Genomic DNA, 13212 nt, shown 5'->3' with positions numbered 1-13212 from the left:
TGAAGAGTGGGGGTGTACACTTCTTGTGATGCTGCAATATTATATAACACACATGCCAACAGACAGATTCCAAGCAGGAGCCTCCCGAGTTTTTAAGCTAATATTGGCTTTATTTTAGGAGTCTATCATGAAATGACCTCTGCTTGAATGAAAGTCTAGGGGGAAAACAGAGTCCTGCAATGTTATTTTTCTAAATCTCCCTTTCTTATTTCCAATTATTCAATGTCTGATATATGTGTCTGTGTTTGAAGTACAAGGAGATATAGATAGATACACACGTGGCCATATCTACCTTTCTTGATTGAGAATTGGATTTGGATCTCTGCTCGGAGCAGTCCAAAATAACCTGATGTTTATATTTTTTTTCTGGTCATAGAATACTCATGTTGAAGTGTGCATCAACATCATAAGTTTGAGAGGAACGAGTTCTTTATTCTCTGGTACTTTTTGAATTTCGGGTGATTTGATACCTCATCACTTTACTGGCTGCCAGTACTTTCATTTTGCAGTTTGTATAGAGAAGGAGGTTCCACCAATGCATTTCTTCTTGAAGTATGGGGTGACCAGCTGAGGAGGCAATGTATAACAGCCCATCTGAATTTCTTTGAAACACAGCTTCGGCCACCAACAGGCCCTTCCCTTGAGGTGCATGTAAAAAAAGCAGTGAAGGGTGTTGTCAAGTCCAAAAATATTGAGCCACAACAATATTGTATGTTGAATTGATGGGTGGTGTCCTTTAAGAAGCATTGGGTAGCATCAAGAAATACAGCATGAATGTCTCAATCAGTCATGAATCAAACAGTTAATTAAGTAGCTGGTGTATGGACCTTTTTCTAACATCAGAGACATTTATGAATCAATTATTTAGTTTTTTTTTACATACCTAAAAACAATATCAATAAATGGTCTGACAATGAGAGACTTGCATGTGCATGTTGTGCCCATGTGATCCAAGTCTATCAGCAACAATTTGCGCCAAAAAGAATAAACTTTGAATAAATGTTGATGCATTTAACCCCTTCGGTGCTCATGACGGAATGGTTCCGTCATGACCCACGGTTGAGCTGTGCTCATGACGGAACCATTCCGTCATGACCCCGCCCGCGCAAGATTCCGTCAGCACAGCGGCGGAATCTGCGCAGCATCGAAGGGGTTAACATCAAAAACAATTTTTATGAGCTGGACTCATCAGCGAATGGGACTTCCCTTGAAGTAGTCTTATAGTTTATAGCCAAATTAGGTGACCTTCGTGTATAGTCCATTAATAGTTCTTGTTATTCCAGTACATGGAAAGCATATACAGAAAGGAGAGGATTTATCCGGGCACCCTATATAAATAAAGAGAAATTAAAAGGCTATACAGGAGAATCATTAACAGTAATTTGGTTTATAACCAGTATTTTGCAAACTTCCCTATTATCTGAAGAAATGTTTGCAGACAACTCTATGTCGGGTCTGACACTTTCCCTTTGCAGGTCTCTCCCGCTTACTGCCTGGTGTTAATCACCTGCCGTTTACGAAGGCAGTTCACACAAGGATATTCATTGCTCCAAGAGTCTGTTCAACAGTCCCTCACTAAAATGCAAAAAAATCCCATAGCTTAATTTTAACCCTAATAATTCCCAAATGAAACTTAATCAAATCATTTGAACCGTACTAGGCTTAAATATTTTTATGTGGTTGGCAACGTATGAGAAATTTGAAGGATTCCTACAAATGAGTGACTTAGAGTCAAACCGCTTTGAGTCACCTCAAATGGAAAGATCTAATTATGCTTTACATTACTAGAAAATTAATTTTAAGATAGTTTGACATGTATTTGGGCATTCTCAATAGCTCATGTAACAAAAACATATTTTTGTCATGTGCATGCTTAGAAATGCAGAGCTTGGAAAGGAAATGTATATAACAAAAACTACCAAGAAGTTATATCTTATGAAAACCTCGATTTACCCCCTAGGTTTGGGTAATGTTTTCATACACCAATACCAGTTGCTGTAAATTGGACAGACAAAAATATTTACGTTAGGTTATGTTGTTTTATATCTTGGTAAAATCACAATGGGCAACAAAACCCTCAGCGATTGAAGGTTTCCATCTCTGGTAGGATGTTGGAAGGATGTTGGGGGACCATTGGATTTAGGTTGTTTTTAGGGGGGCAATAAATGAAGTTTCTTGGAAACTCTTCAGGAAGCCCCACTCTAGGCAGTTGTGTTAAATCTGGAACCATCTGGAAATGAAAGCCATGAAACCTGAGTCCCTGAATGAAGATGGAAGAGTGAAAGGAAATCTTAAAACACTGTGTAGGTCCAAGAAAACTCTAAATCACCTGTACATGGTATGATTCAGAGTCCATTAGGCCCACTCAGTCCAGTGCTTAATTTGAGCCAGTGGTTTCAGGTGGGGCCCACTGGCTCTCATTTTGTGGGTTCCACTATTATTGTTCATTATCAGACTTTGACCCAGCACAAAAGAGAAATAAAGGCAGAGAAGGAGGAAAGAAAGAGAAAGAGGAGACAACAGTGAATACAGAGAAAGCAGGGATGAAAAAGAACCCGCAGTGGTAAGATAGGGGGGGCATAGATTGCAGTTGCATGTTGCATTGAAGGCAGTTGATGAAAGTGACATGAGGAGGAATCAAGACAACACAGCCTTCGTATCCGGCAACCCCAGTTTTCTTCAGTGCTCCTGCAGGCTTTTGAGTGAAACTTGGGTCCCAGCATTTATTCTGTTACAAATTAAGCACTGAAACTTGCTCCAAATTCACACATTTTAATTAAGAGTGTTGATAATTAGGAATTTTAAGTACTATTAGCAAATGCCGATACTTCAGGGTTGTGTACCATTGTTTTCTGTTTAATTAAGGCCTGGTGAGGAGAACAACTTCACCAGAATGTGGCAGGCTAGAGCATGTTGTTATCAATTTAAGCAGTAAAAAGACGAACAAGCCTCTCCAAAGCAGCACAGTTTCTTTATAATTGAACCCTGTTGGTGCGGGATGTCCATCACATGGATTTGCATCTTTAAAAATAACATTCTACTATATGCATCATAAACTTTCTATTATATCTATAGGAAGCCGGCTCTTTATGTAGCATACCAAAACGAGATATACTGTGCCAACAGTACTGGTGTTCCCTCACAAGTGGACAGAGCTTGCTCTAGCAATCCCAAGGCGCTCTTATAGGGGATTGTGTGGTTGAGCAGCCTTAGGCTTATCAGAGGGGCGTGTGAGACATTCACAAATACACACAAAACTCAATAAATGATGCACACAACTCAAAGGGGAGATCCACATCAATTGATAAAAATAACACACATCTTTATATATATTTAGGCACTAGAATAAATACGACCAGGTAAGTACGTTTTTCAAGAGAAATACTTTTGCATTTAAACAGTTGCCACTTGTATTTTTCAGAGGCAGCAAATTTATCCTATGGAAGGAAAAACAAGTACACCATTTCGAGTTCTTTGCAGCAACTTGCGAGATCAACCTCCTGGACTTGAGGTGAGTATGGGGCAAGGTCCAAGGCAGCAGCAGCATGTCACCTACAGCCACAAGAGGGCGGCTGAATGCAATGGTGCAAAACAGCGTCTGGTGCCCAATGCAAGTTATTGGGGATGAGTCTCCGTGAGCAGATGCTGCAGCGTGACACTGGGAGGCCAGTTGGGCTGAACCAACAGGAGGGTTCAAGTCTTGTGATGCTAGGGGACGTGGTGGCGCCAATGGTCCTCTTCTCCTCTGGCTGGGGCGGCCGGGTGCAGAGGGTCTTTGAGGTGTCGGGGTTTTTTCGTCCGCGAGCACTCATTGTTGAGGGGGACTGCACAATGAGGCTGCAGGTGGCTTTGGAGAGTTCATGAGGGGTGTAGTCAAGGTGGCTGGCCAGGGACCAGGTGACACTGTTGATCCACTTCGATATAGGCTAGGGGGGCACAGGTGTAGTGGTGCTTGACAGTGTCAGGTTTCTGTAGTTCCGGAGCCTCGCAGCTTTGTCTTTGGTACCTGCAAGATGCAGGGGAACAGCTCTGCTCTTCCATGTGAGTTCCTGTATCTTTGGAGAAGTGCCGGTAGTCCTCCCAGGCTTTGAAGGATCAGCAGCTTGCAGGATGAGACGACTTTGGCGCAATTATCGAGAATAGGTGAACAGGCCGGGGCGGCTGGTGCCAAGTCAGTTGCTTCTTCTGCAGTTCTTGCTTTCGCAGCTCTTCTGTCCTTCTTTTTTTGGACAGCAGGATCTGATTCTCTGGTGCCAGGGCCTCCCCTAAATACTGAATTTAGTGGCATTAGGAGAGTATAGGGTAGTAGCCAATGGGCTGCATACCCTTGGGGTCACTACGCTCTCTCTATGACCACTTCCTGGGGGAGGTGGTCATAACCCTGTCCCAGAATTCCTGATTTTATCATCACCTAGATGACTAACTTTAAAAAGCCAACTCCACTTCAACTAGCCCACCTTAGGGGTGGCACTAGCCTGAGGGTGGACACACCTGTCTAACTCGAAAGAAAAACAAGAAAGAAGGAAAGAAGTGATGAACAAAAAAAGAAAGAAGGAATGAATGAAGGAGTGAAAGAATCACAGAAAGAAGAAATGAAAGAAAAGGGATGAATAAATGAAAGAAAGACAGAAAACAAGATGGAAGGAATGAAAGAAACAAAAAAAGGAAAGCAAGAAAGAAGGAAAAAATTAATGAAAGTAAAAGGGAGACAAAGACAGAAGGAAAGAAGAAATGAAAGACAAAGGGAATGAAAGAAAGAAGAAATGAAAGAAAAAAGGAAAGAAGGAATGAAAGAATGACACAAAGTAAAGAAAGAAGGAATTGAATAAAAAATGAAAGAAAGAAGGAAAGAGGAATGAAAGAATGAAAAAAGAAAGAAACAAAGAAACAAGGAAAGAAGAAAGGAAAAAAGGATTGAAAGAGTGTTAAAAACGCTGCAAATTAAACATGATGAAGGCAGGTTTTCTTCTTGGGCAAAGTTTATCTAAGAACCATTGGTGAAACTGAGTTCAGAATAAACGTATTCTCAAGAATTGTCCTCTTGTGAATTCAGATGTATAATATTGAAGCTTTCGATAATGTAATAAATGACAGTTTCAAAGGGACACAGTCTGTTATGCAGTGAAATTCCTTTTGGAGTGTTCTTTGTTTATCTGAGAAAGAGAGAGAAAAAAAGAACTTTCCCCAAAAAAATTTACAACAGCATTAGCAGGAGACAGGAACTGATAAAGCGGGGAATGTGGCCTGTACTTGCTTCTGGTAAAAAGTGCCCTGCTGTCACATCAAACTCTAAACACAAAGGAAAAGTCGAAGTAATAATTTAAAAATAAAAATATTTGCTCAAAAGGGAACTAGCTTGTGTGCGAGTGTACTACTTATGAAAAAGCAAAATGCAGTCACTCAAAGTCATGTTGTCTAATGGCTGAAGTGGGTTGACCCACTGCCTCATGCTGCATGCAGTAGTGGGCAGAAGAAAAATGTGAATGGCACACCAACAGACCAATGGACAAAGAAAGCTGGCTGAATGTCATTTTATATATGTATATTGTACATATATTTTCTTTAAAATGAAAATGTCTTGGTTAACACCAGACCGAAAAAGAACTGTGCTACCATGCAGATGAAGGGCTCTGTAAAGTCCTGGATTCTTCATGAACCTCAGAATTATGTCAAAAGATGGAGGCACTCTTCTGGATCCACAGATTACTCCAGCAACATTTTTGGATCAGCTTTTAAAAAGCTGATACAAGGCAGACTGACTAAAGTACAATCATTGGCAAACACAATAGTTTCAGCACTCCATCCATCATCTTGTTGTGTTTGCTATGTTCACCCTAAGTGGCCTTGGGTATGCCCAGATGTGCATCTCTTATTCACTGTGCCACTGGATTCAAACCAGCCTGCCTGATGAGGGGTGAAACCCCGAAATCGGTCCTAGGATGCTAATTTCTCGCCCAGGGAGGACCTGGCATTTCGAGGCTGGACTGTTCCCATGAGGGACAGGGTCAGTCCTGATTTGCATATGGCTGGGTCCAAACTAGGGTGGCATAGTGAGCAAAAGAATGATGGATTAAAACCAAGATCTGTGACTGGGGGTGAGTGGTTGAAAAGCTTCAGCACTCCATCCATCATCTTGTTGTTCTTGCTATGTTTGCCCTAAGTAGCCAAGGGTATTCCCAGATGTGGGTCCCTTGCTCGCTTGGCCACTGGATTCAAGCAGCCTGCCTGATGAGAGGTGAAACCACAAAATCGGTCTTAGGATGCTTGTTTCCCATAAAGGGAGGACCTGGTCTGGCAGTTCGGGCTAGACTGTTCCCGTGAGGAGCAGGGTCAAGACTGATTTGCATATGGCTGGGTCGAAACTAGGGTGGCATCGTGAGCAAAAGAAAGATGAATTAAACCCAGGTCTGTGACTGGGGGTGAGTGGTTGAAAAGCATCAGCACTACATCCATCATCTTATTGTGTTTGCTACTGTACAAACCTTGCCATGAAGTATTTATAATTTTCAACATCAATACTTCAAGTAACGATGGTGACAGAATAGTGAAAAGCCAGTTAAGCTTCTTATAATGAAATCTGTAGCAAATAAACATTGCTTGTCTATTTTAGGATGGATAGATTGGGATTTAAGAGAGTCAGAATAAAAGTTTGCACTTGTATAAGAGCCTCAGACATTCAAAATAGTGCCTGCAAGGTATTGTACTTATCCATGCATCTATGGTCCCTATTAATATACATAAAATCTTCCAAAACCTCTGCTTCCCTGAGCCATTTTCTTTGAGTTAAGTTAAGCAACGAACGTCTCAGCAAGAGAATAACGTCTACACTTACCCTGCACAGACATCAGCCTGCACGCCTGGGGCGAATGTAGGTTTGAAGTATTTTTCAACATCTATTTTTAACCTGGAGAACAGACTTTGACGTCTTACAGTGCAATGCAGCGTGATGTGCGTAGAGACGTAATCCTCACAGAGAGGGTGTTTACCTAGCTGGGTTTGGAAGTTACATACTGCAGTTCTTAGTTTGCTTCCACACTTGCTTAACTCTTGCTTAGGACGTCATGTTTCTTTGTGCGCTTAGATATATCTTGGAAATGTTAACAACCCAGTGGGCATTTTTAAACCTAAGCAAAACTATTAACGCTGTATGTATTGTACAAGCCAGTCAGGGCCTCAGGCTGTGTTACCCTGTAATAGGGATTCGGTGGTAAACTGGACTGTTGACCCAAATCGGTATTACAAGCAGTGAAAAAATACCTCTCTTTTGCCAAGCTAGGAGAAGTCTGACAGACTTTCTGGGGGAAAATAATGCAATATTCAGAATGTTGCACTCAAACCACGTGAATATAAGCAGTTATTCACCTTTTACGGTGCGTACATCAGAATTGGGAGGTGAAACCACCTGAGTAAGTACTGCATCCTCCAAGATTGACATGAACTGGGTTCCACATTAACACCCAAAGGGTGCTTAGTGAGCTCAGTCTTGGATGCCTCATTAAAGCCTTGTTTTTCTACTCTTTTAGTTGTTTATCGCAGGTGTACCATAAGGCCACTCGGTTTCGGATACATACAATCTATCATAGATGAAGCACACGGGACTCTGGAGCGGCAGAAGCAGAATTGGAAATTCAGTACAAGCAAGGAAAACTTGAAAGAATAAACTTTAAAAAAGTCAGATGAACTAGAGGAGCAGGGCAGAAGCAGGCAGCAAGAGCATAGGAGAGTGTAGGAGCACCGGGCAGGGTATTGTTCTTTTTTTGTGGGGGGGGGGGGGCAGTTTTATATAGCGCAAACTTGATCCAAAGGTAACAGAGTGCTTTACATGAGCACCAATTGCGCTACAGACGGACACATTCATTTTGTTAGGCACAGGAGATTAAGTGATTTGCCTTGAATCACAAGATGTTGAGCATCCCTGCCGAGACTTCAAACCGGGACCCCAGCTTCATGGTCGACCCTCTAACCTAAGTAAGAGACATGGAGGACACACCAGAGGCACTAAGGAGGCCCATCACTGTCGTGGGAGAAATGATGAAAGCCCAGTGCTGTGTCATCTGGAATTACAGAAAATGCCCAAGGGTGCAATGGCCCTTTGTGCCCCGGCGCACTTTGGGATTACAGTAAGGCTGCAGATGATTGTGTGGCCCCTTTATGTAGTATGGATTGCGTGAGTTCCAATTTTGCCCCCTGGTGACCCCAATGCTCATTTGCATGGGAGCGTAGCCCCATGAACAGGATGAATGAATGAATGGACATACTTGCAAGTGCTGATATACACCTAAAAAGAATCTTGGTGAATGAGTATGAAAAGAAAGAAAAAAAGTTTGAAACAGCAGTAAGTCAATTAAAACTAAAAAAAATATTTTCTTGCTAGCCACACCTAAGCTCCCATTATGTGTGGCTGACTAGGTGGAATATACAAAGTTCAACTGTCAACTACATCCGGACGTGTTCATAAACAGGCTGCAGGCACCAAGTGGCTAAGGCAAGAAAATTCCCATTTTCTAAAAGTGGCATTTTCAAATTTGTAATAAATCCGACTTCACCATAAGTTAGGATTTCAAATTAGGATTCCAGAGACACCAAACTTGATCCAGTTATATTTTCCCATTTGGAAAATACGCTTATAAAATGAAATAAGTTAATCAAAATGTAATCCAATGGGAGATATAGGTCTTACAGTAGTGAAAAATGAAATTTAGAATTTTTCACTACCGGAACATTTAAAACTAAAAATACATACCCTACTTTTGAAATACATTTCACCCTGGCCTTTGGGCCATCCAGGGTCTACCCTAGCGGTGACTTATGTGTGTTAAAAAAGGAATGTTTGGTCCTGGCACGAGATTTAGCTTGCCAGGTCAACATGGCAGCTTTAAAACTACACACACAGGCACTGCACTAGCAGGCCTGAGACATGTTTACAGGGCTACTGAGGTTGGTGGCACAATCAGTGCTTCTGGCCCACTAGGAGCATTTAATTTACAGGCGCTGGGCACAGGTAGTGCACATTACTAATGACTTATAAATTAATTAAATACGCAAATTTTACATAAGCCAATGCTACCACAATTTAGTGAAAGAGCACAAGCATATTAGCACTAATTAGCAGTGTTAAAGTGTGCAGAATCCAAAGGGCAGCTGTTAGAAATGGGATTTCTGGTTGGCTAGGGCTTGCGCCAAAGCCAGACAGAAACCACCACTCTAGTCAGGGCAAGGAAGTTACACGCCAAAGATAACCCCTGCTCACCCCCTTGGTAGCTTGGCAGGAGCAGTCAGGCTTATCCCTGAGGCAATGTGTAAAGCGTTTGCGCGCGCACCCAGCAACAACACCCAAGGCCCACCACAAAGGAAACTCCACACAAGGTATTCTATAAAAATAACCTTTGTATTATACACAACACATTAGATAAAAACACACACTCTACAATGTGCCAACATGCACGGGCAGAATTTACAAGGGATTATATGTACAGGGGACAGGGCCACATGGACCACTGTCCGGAATTAGCACTTTTTAGAACATAGGAATAATACTGTAGTATAAAATAACATATGTAGCACACAACCAGTAACTACTGGTATCAGGTAAGTACCCCCTACGCAACCCTAACCACCTTAGGAAAATATTGCGCAGGGAATCAGGACCTCACTAGCACCACCTGTACTAGGGAGAAAACAACCACCTAAGTATCACAATACCTGTAGGGGTCTAAGCACATAAACACATGATGCATAACATTCAGAGGTGTAAAGCAAAGCACATGACGCATAAACACATTCAGAGGTGCAGAAAAGGTACAATGGCGCCAAAACTCACATTAGCCACTACTGTGGCAGTCCCTGGGCCAACTGGCCTAGTAGGGGCAAGGACGCCCTGCGTCCAGAAAAGTCAGGGCGCGCCGGCGCAGGCTGCGCAAGCCAGAACACCGAGGCCACAACCTAAACGTTGCAGTTGCCCACTAAGTGCTGGGCAACTTGGGAAATGCTGGGGCCAACGTTGGAGCCTCCCAGGGCTCTGAAACGAATGAAATGCCCCCTAGAGCCTTTGTGGCTCTAAACAACCAATGCCCTGTAACGTTGGAGCCCCTCTGGGCTCTAAAGTAATAATGCCCCCACGATGGAGTCCTCTCGGGGGACTCGTGAGCCTCACAGGCTCTTAACAAACAATGGGACTCGTGAGCCTCGTGGGCTCAAAGCAACCAATGAGCCCAACGTTGGAGCGGCCCACTGCCTTCCGGGGCCGCTCTGATTATCCACAGGATGCCCCCGCAGCTTGAGTCCCTCTGGACTCTTAGGCAATAGGAATGGCCGGCGTTGGAGCGACCCCCCTCTTCAGGCGGGGGCCGCTGGGGAAGTAGGCCGGTCGAGGACCGGCACCCAGTACACACACACACGGAGTCCCCCCAGCCCTTACTGACTTACCGGGCTGTTCTCAGGGGACTCCGCTCTTGGTCACCGGCCTGCTGCACTTCTCCTCGGGAGCCTCCAGGCACACCGGACTCTGTGGGGCAGTACGACGGTACAAGAGAGCTCCCGCTCCTCGGGGGCTCTCTCCTCCGGGACGGCCTTGCCACGGGAGCGCGGGGTAGGCTCCTGTCAGCTCCTTCCTCCAGTACCGCGGGGCTCCCTCACGCTCACGGGAGCCCTGCTTGGACTTCCGGATGGTTGTCTAGCGCCCCGCCCACGTCACCACCAGAACTGCCTGACTTCCTGTTCCGCGGGGGCCGCGGCGGTGATCTTTCCAGCGATAAGCGGGGTAGGCTCCCGCAAGTGAGCAAAGTTATTCCCTGAGGCGGCAATAACGCGGGGTAGGCTCCCGCCAGTCGTTTAAAGATGAAATAAGCGGGGTGGGCACCCGCCAACGAGCGCAACAATGCGGGGTGGGCACCCGCTCAGAATGTTGCAAGAATAGCAGGGAATCCCTACGTCGGGGTTCCCTCGCTAATAAGGGCAGCGCCGCGCTGCTGGCCACACAAAGCGCTCCTAGCGCTATAGGTAAAAAGAACCACAAAGTCCAGCAAAGTTCTTCCCTGCATGCAGCAGGGCAGGGGTGGGGGGCAAGGCTGGACCCAGAGCCAGCTCACTGGGCCTCCAGGCAGGGAGGTAGTCCAAGTGGCGGTCCTCTGGTCCAGCAGCAGCAGCAGCCCCCCTCAGGTAAGATCCTGGCAGAGAACAGTTTCTGTGGGGACACAGCCCCATTTTTATACAGGCAAACCCTTTGTTCTGGGTTCAGGGTGAGGGGGAAAACCAGTCGCAGCTGGTTGGGGAGCACCCTTGATGTGCTCAGCCCCTCACTCTATTCACTGGCAGGGCTAGGGTCGTCAGTCGCACCACAGGGGGCGGGGCCAGCATTGTGTGTGGAAAACCCTGTCCTATTCAGGACCCAGGTGTACTCCTCCCACCCATCTAGCTGCTGATCTCCCCATTCACCACTGGGTGACTCATCCTGACTCTGGGGAATCCCTAGCCCGTCACATGACACGACCAGCCAATCACGCGACAGACACACTGCACACAGAAGTGCCCACTTCTAGAAGTGGCACTTCCACACTAGGTACATGCACGCCGTACACATCATCGCGCAGCATTCACTCCCACGAGTCCGCACATACCAAACTCGGGCCTGCACACCCCACGCATCAGGAACTACTAGGGACACATACACTCCCCATGCATTCCTATGGGAGGGCAGGCCTATCTCACCACATGCACTCAGAGCACGCACGCACTTTACCCTGGGACACAGGGAAAGTGCGCAGAAACCAAACAATTACCACACCAAGTCATCAGTAAAAAGCAAAAAAAGTTCAGGGGTGAACCTGCCAGAAGGGCCAAGTCCAACAGCAGCAAAAACAAAGTCAGCAAAAACAAGAGGTGTTAAGGCAAAAAAGTTAGGAGAAGCCACGCCATGGGATGCCATGACTAACACTGCAGAATTAACATATCATTTGTCCAATTTAATATGCTAAAAGTGAATATTGGGGTCCCTAAGCTCACAGGACAGAGACTGTTATTTCAAAGAAGGCCGTGGCCAGACATAAGAAGTTGACATTTATTGCATCTAATTTGAGCATATTCATGCTCATCCAAGACTTGATTTTTGAAAGGCATCCTATGAGAAATTGCTCTCTTCAGTCGAGTGGTTGAATCAGAAAAGAATCTGTGCGTCATAGCATCTGACATACATTCGAGGCCAAAGGAGCAGATGATATGAATCAAAAGATGTATAGAAATGTTGAATATGATTGATGACAATGGCTAACCTTGAGGAATCCTCACTTGATTAGCTTTTGATCTGAATGGCGTCATTGATAGTGACTGACGTCAGTCCCTAACATAAGAGGAGAATCAGCGAGGACTGTTCCTGAAAGACCTATATCTGCCAAATGGCTCATCTTAATAGAATGATCGAATTCCACAGAGAGGTCCAAGAGGAACAGCCCTGTCGCATATCCATTGTCCATGCTTAGCCTGAGTGCTCTCTAAACAAAAAGCAGTCCACCTTCAGGGTCTATCTGAGGCTGAAAGCCAGTTTGAGCCCCTAATGAGAAGTTGTTTTGCTCTACGTAATTGAATAGCTATTTGGCAAGATACTTTATGCCGATATTTGCAATGAGGTGAGCAATTATTATAGGCCTGTAGTTCCACTCAAAGAAAGGGCCAATATTGATTTTTTTAACAGAAGTTTCACTAAACTCTCTTCCTACAATTTGGAACCTGGCCAGAGATAAAGAAATGATTTAAAATAATTGTGAGTGAAAGTGGTTACCTTCTCTGCCATGTAATATAAAATTCTAGTGGGGCAGATATCCACTGGAGAATAGACATGAGTGGTTACAGTGGAAGAGACTTAAAACAGGAGCAGAGTATGCCCGCAGCACTCGTCAGTGGACAGAAAAACAGAAAAAGATCAATTCCCCATGTCTTGACTTTCAGAAGAGTCCAACAGTCTTACATGTGAATTTAAGTCATTTTCGTTGCTGTAAGACATTATCTGGGTCTTTCGCACAAGTCTTGAAAAAAGTGAGTGTACTGGCTGAACAATGTGGAGCTCTAATGTCTTCAGTTTTAAGCAGGGTTGATGAAGAATTTGAAGCATTTTTAATCAAAGTCGTGAGATAACAAATCTTTGTTTAGATTTAGACAGGTCTCATACTTACTAGTCAATTGAGATTTGTAACTCAACAGTGTACCGTTGCCATGATGCTG

The sequence above is a fragment of the Triturus cristatus genome, chromosome 4_2 (assembly GCF_964204655.1).
Source record: "Triturus cristatus chromosome 4_2, aTriCri1.1, whole genome shotgun sequence".
Classification (NCBI taxonomy): Eukaryota; Metazoa; Chordata; class Amphibia; order Caudata; family Salamandridae; genus Triturus; species Triturus cristatus.
This window is presented reverse-complemented; position numbering follows the sequence as displayed.